This window comes from Melopsittacus undulatus, chromosome 9, assembly GCF_012275295.1.
Source record: "Melopsittacus undulatus isolate bMelUnd1 chromosome 9, bMelUnd1.mat.Z, whole genome shotgun sequence".
Lineage (NCBI taxonomy): Eukaryota > Metazoa > Chordata > Aves > Psittaciformes > Psittaculidae > Melopsittacus > Melopsittacus undulatus.
The window spans coordinates 22317033-22322842 of NC_047535.1; the positions used below are offsets into that span (position 1 = coordinate 22317033).

General features: G+C 48.2%; 1 long non-coding RNA gene across 1 annotated transcript; it reads left to right on the forward strand.

Annotated features, from left to right (window-relative positions):
- Positions 1–2289: 2289 nt before the first annotated feature.
- On the forward strand, positions 2290–3916 carry LOC115946564 (uncharacterized). The gene is made up of 2 exons (XR_004550036.1): positions 2290–2353; positions 3820–3916. It is a non-coding gene; the product is annotated as an uncharacterized lncRNA (long non-coding RNA).
- The last annotated feature ends 1894 nt before the right edge of the window (positions 3917–5810 follow it).

Consider the following 5810-nt stretch of genomic DNA (forward strand, 5'->3'; position numbering starts at 1 on the left):
TACTAGTTTTAAACTGGTTTTGGTTACCTCTTACGTATTTATGGTCTTTTCTGTCCTGTTCTAAGCTGCTCTTGCCTATTTCTAATCTGCTTCAGGCTACCCATTTCTAACCTGGTCTTGCCCTTTCCTAGCTTGGTTTAACTCCTGTATGGTCATTTTTATCTTACTCTTCTCCGTTTCTAAACCTTTTTTAGGTTCTTTTGGCACATTGTAAACAATGGAGAGGCTTTTCCATCTTATTCTGCCCATTCCTTACTAGTTTTAAGCTGGTTTTGGCTCCTTCTTCAATATTTGTGGTCATTTCTGGCCTGTTTTAAGCTGCTCTTGCCTACTTCTAATGTGCTTCAGGCTATTTCTAACCTCTTGATGCCCATTTCTAATTCTTCTGAAGCCATTCTGGCAGTTTCCAAACCATTTTGGTCCATTTCCTACCCATTTCTAGCCTGGTCTTGCCCTTCCCTAACTTGGTTTAACTCCTGTATGGTCATTTTTATCTTATTTGTGTTTGTGTTTGGAATGATTTGGTTTTGTCAGACCTGGTTCTCAGGCTCCTCAGGAGCCCGGTTGCTTTGCTCTTGGGTCTGTGCATGTGATCCGGGCAGATGTGCTGCTCCGTCTGGGAGGTACTGTGCCTGTGTAGGTTATTCTCTGTTTGTTGGTGTCACAGCATGTGTAGTGTTTTGTGTGTGTGTGTTTGCCTTGGAGCTGCTCTACTCATGGTGTGTATTTGGGCCAGGTGCAGCATCTGTAGTGCAAGTCTGTGTGTATTATGATCAGAGGCAGATCTTGAGCATTTCCTTGGGATGGAGGTTACAGGTTCTGGGCTCAGCAATGGTCTCTAGACATAAAAGCTGTGTGGGTATTAACATAGTAGTTGTTTAGCAACTCGGTGATAATTTGGCCAGTGTTTTTGTTCAGATCTCTGCTCTGAAGCAGTTGTCAACGTGATGAAAGCAGGCTTGAAGCAAGGCTCTGTGGCAGAGATGCAGAGCAGCCGGCAGACACTCTTGCAGCCCCGACAGTGATCCCATAAGGATGACATGACAATGATCGGGGGGGGCTGGAAGGGGGGGGGGGTGGCGGGCGTTTCGGCGGCGGGCGCCGCTCGCTGTTGCCATCTTGTGTCCAGGTTAGGTACTGCAGCCCTGCCTCCGCGCATGAGCCGTGGTGCTCCCTGTCCCCGGAAGTGGCCGGTGTCACGTGGTGCCCGCCGGTTTCCGGCGGGCTGTAGCAAGCGCTGCTCCATGCGGCTGCAGTCCGGTAGCCGCCCGCCGGCTCCGGTCCCTCCGCGCCGTTTCGGTGTGGCAGGCGCAGCCCCCGGGAGCAGCATGGCGGCGGGCAGGGTCCGGGTCCAGGTCCGGGTCCCGGCAGCAGCAGGTGAGAGCCGAGCCCACCGCGGGGCCGGGCTTACCGGGGAGGGGAGCGGGCCCGGCCGCCCGGCCGTTCCTTGGGCGTGCGCAGAGGGGCCTCTCCTGCCTGCTGGCCGCTCGGCACGGGAAGCCTCTCGGTGCTCGGTACTGAGGGGAGTGAAGGCACGGGGGGGGGGCGGTTACCTGGAGGTCCGTAATTCACACTGTACCTGCACTGGGAGGGAAAGGGGCCAGGGTTGAAATAGCTGTTTCTAAAGCAGCCAAGGCGTTCCCTGCTTGTTTTCTCTGATCTAATCTTGTGCTTAGTTGGGAAATGAGACTGTTGACTGTAGCTTTAAGGTGCTGAAGGATCTGGAGACTGGGATTCTCGGAGAAATGAGAAGGTGGAAGGGTGCATTGCCCTCCTTTCGTTTTGCACACAGACCTTGCTGGGCTGAGCCCTGGGGGAGGCCAGCTCATCCCAGCCTTTCTGTTAAGGACTTCAGTTGCTGCTGTTGCTCTCCTGCTTTCGCCCGTCTTTGGACAACTGCTTAACTCCAGTAAAGCCATCAGGCTTCTTCATAAATGCTTCCTATTCCAGATGCAGAGGCAGCTCAAGCACAGGCCCTCGCTAATGGCTGCAGTGGCTGCGGCTGTTGGGTTTCATAGGTAAGAATTTTTGTAAGGGATTGTCTCTCCTGTGAAATGCTTGCATGGGATTTGTCCGTAAAAAAATCCCTCACTGTTCTCTTTTCTCCACTGCTTGGCTGTGAGAGCAGGAAGCAGCAGAATCCGTGGCAGAGATAGATAAAGAAGAGCATGGGGAAGAAGCAAGCCCAGATGGCAGGGAGAAAGAGAACCAGCAGTATCCAGGTCAGGCAGAAACTGCCCCTCCCAGAGCAGAGTCCCAACAGCTGAGAAGCTGGAGCATCATGCCCAGGGAATGGATCTTGCATGTTGGCTGTCTGAGAAGCTGCACAGTGAGAAACGGTCGCTAGGTTCAGGTAAGCCTCAGTAAGACTAATTCTAAACAATTAACAGGCATTTCCATTTTACTTCATCCCATTCCTGACTAGTTCTAAGCTATTTTTGATTACTTAAGTATTTATGGTCATTTCTGGCCTGTTTTAAGCTGCTCTTGCCTATTTCTAATGTTCTTCAGGCTATTTCTAACCTCTTGATGCCCATTTCTAATTCTTCTGAAGCCATTCTGGCAGTTTCCAAACCATTTTGGTCCATTTCCTACCCATTTTTAGCCTGGTCTTCCCCTTCCTAGCTTGGTTTAACTCCTGTATGGTCATTTTTATCTTACTCTTCTCCGTTTCTAAACCTTTTTTAGATTCTTTTGGCACATTGTAAACAATGGAGAGGCTTTTCCATCTTATTCTGCCCATTCCTTACTAGTTTTAAGCTGGTTTTGGCTACTTCTTCAGTATTTGTAGTCATTTCTGGCCTGTTTTAAGCTGCTCTTGCCTGTTTCTAATGTGCTTCAGGCTATTTCTAACCTCTTGATGCCCATTTCTAATTCTTCTGAAGCCATTCTGGCAGTTTCCAAACCATTTTGGTCCATTTCCTACCCATTTCTAGCCTGGTCTTGTCCTTTCCTAGCTTGGTTTAACTCCTGTATGTATGAGGTGTGTACTTAGCCCCTGATTCCAAGAAGATGCCGTAACATGGCTGTTTCTAACTCATTTATGACCACTTCTAAACTGTTTTATTTGCTATTTCTAAATTCTTTCTCCCATTTCTAACCCGTGTTTGGTCACTTCTAACCCTTTTAAAGCCATTTCTTAAAATTTCCCTCTTTTTTTGGTCCTTTTCTCACTCTGTTTAAGCCACTTTTTTATTTTTCTAACCCATTTTTTCCCATTTGTCACCAGCTTTAAGCCATTTTTTACCATTTCTAACACAATTGTGGCCACTTCTAACTAGATTTAAACCCATTTTTAGCCATTTGCAACCCTTATGTGTCCAATTCTAACCTGGTTTAAGCCATTTTGTCCATTTCTAAACTATTTTTTCTTCTAACCAATTTTTTTGCCACTTCAAACACATTTTTGCCCATTTCTGAACCTGGTTTAAGCCATTTTTCCCCATTTCTACCCTGTTTTAAGCCATTTTAGTCTATTTCTAAACAATTCATGGCCATTTCTATCCCAGTTTTGCCCATTTCTTACCAGTTTTAAGCCGTTTTTGGCAATTTCTAACCCATCTTTCCCATTTCTAACCCCTTTAAAGCTTTTTTTTGGGGCTATTTCTGACCAGTCTGTGGCTGTTTCTGTCCCATATTTATCCACATCTCCCGCATTGTAAGCCATTTTTGCCCACTTCTAACCCATTTTTACCCATTTCTTGCTTGTTTTAATCCATTTTGGGCCACTTGTGTTCCACTTTGGACCATTTGTAAGGTGTTTTGAACCATTTTTAAAATTTTCTAACCCATGTTTGCCCATTTCTTACCTCATTTTAGGTATGGGACGCCTAAGAAAAGTTACTGAAAGAGAATAAAAGACAAGGACAGCTGGAAAAAAACATGAATGAAAAAGGAAATAAATAAAACGTGTAAAGAAAATAAAAAGCAAAAGAGAAGAATGTGATTATAAATCCCCACAAAGCAATAAAAGTCTGAAAGAATCTCGAATAGAAGTTCCCTGAGCAACTTTGCCCCAGCCCCAATATTGCAAACTGTCCCCACTCAGCAGCTGGGGTCCCCGGAGGCTGTCAACGGGGAGGGGAGCCGCCGTTGCTCTCAGGCCGTTGCTTCTGCAGCGTCTGCTGCCACCTCGTGTCTAAGCGTCGGTACTGCAGGAGCTGGGGGGGGGGAAGGGCACGGCGTAGCTCGGGGCACTGCTCGCTGCTGCCATCCTGTGTCCAAAGCTCGGTACTGTAGGTGCCGGAGATGCGGGAGGGGAAGCAAAGGGGTGGCTCAGAGCAACGGGAGCTGCCGCCCTCCTGTGGCCAAAACTACGAAGTGCACCACAAGAGCGCGGAGCCGCCCGAAGGGAACCGAACGCAGCCGAAGCCGCCTGAGGGGGACGGAGCCGCCCGGAGGGAGCCGAGCGGAGCCGAAGCCACCTGAGGGGGACGGAGCCGCCCGGAGGGACCGGAGTGGCTTCCATGGGGTTCCCGGGGAGCCGACAGCTGCCATTGCCCCCCCGTGTGCCTCCGCCGAGTCCCGTTACCCGCCATGATTCGCCTCGGCTCGGTCCGGTACGGTCCCGCCCCGGTTCGGCGGCACCCCTCCACACCCCGATTGGCTGGGAAGCCTGTCAGTCACTCTTAGTCCCGCCCCGCTTCCGTTCGGCTTCTACACGGGCCCCCCCACTCCTCTGATTGGCTGCGGCGTTTGTCAATCACTCCTAGTCCCGCCGGGCACCGGCAGCGCCCCCCCACTCCTCAGTCCCAGATCTCTGCCTCCATGTCACTCTTCCCCTGGTGGGTTTCAAGATATTCAGAGCTGGTGCAAGATTCCCACCACAGAGCTGTAGTATGGTTTGAGTTGGAAGAAGAGAAGTTTGTTTATTTGTATGTCCTTTATGATATATTCTTCTGCCTTCCTAGCATGTTGGCTAATCACAGGGACAGCTGAGTTAAGGGATTAAAAGAAACTCTGAGGAAATATTACTGATTTTAAATGACCCTCAGTGGTACTCTATCTCCACTCTGTTCTTCATGAGATGTACCTTCTCTCACTGAGGATACCTGTCAGAAGCACTTCTCAATACCCAAATCCCAAACTGCGCAATTCATTATGAAGTAACTACCTCTTTGGGGTGTAATACTAGAATTTGCCAAGGCAGCACATTCCCTGGGAAAAAAAATAACCAAAACCCAAACAAAAAACAAAGCCCAAAACCAACCAACCAAAAAAACTCAATCAAATTGTAAATAGTTGAAGTCTCAAGTTTCTGGTAGAAGTTAGAAATGCGAAAAGAAAGCTGATGCAGCAGTGTGAGGCAGGGTGCTCTCCTCCATGTCCTTAGCTGCTGTCAGCCTACCAGTTCTCATATGGGGTAATGGAGCAAAAGTGTATTTCAATTGTTTCACATGAATATGGGGTTGCCTGGAGGTTTTACAGTCCTGCTGCCTTATGGTCTGAATCTTCTGAACATACAATGTTATGTTCTGCACCAATCACAGGCAGCCCAGGTAGTGCCTGAAAGTAACAGAGAAAGTGGGCTTCAACACATGCAGCTGACATGGCTTCAGAGGAACATAAAGACCTGACACTGTACCAGTGCCGACATACTGATTACAGAGGAGGTACGTGACTATTTTCTGGCTTAAGCCAACTGATATTTATTTGCTATTAACAAAAAACTTCCTGAGGAATTCTGAAAATATAAAGCTAAAAGAATTTGACATACATAACACAGGCTGAAAACATTGACTTGCTAGTTCTTCAATCCAGATGACTGGAGTGTTGTACTGATGCTCATGAGACAAATACATCCCTGCACA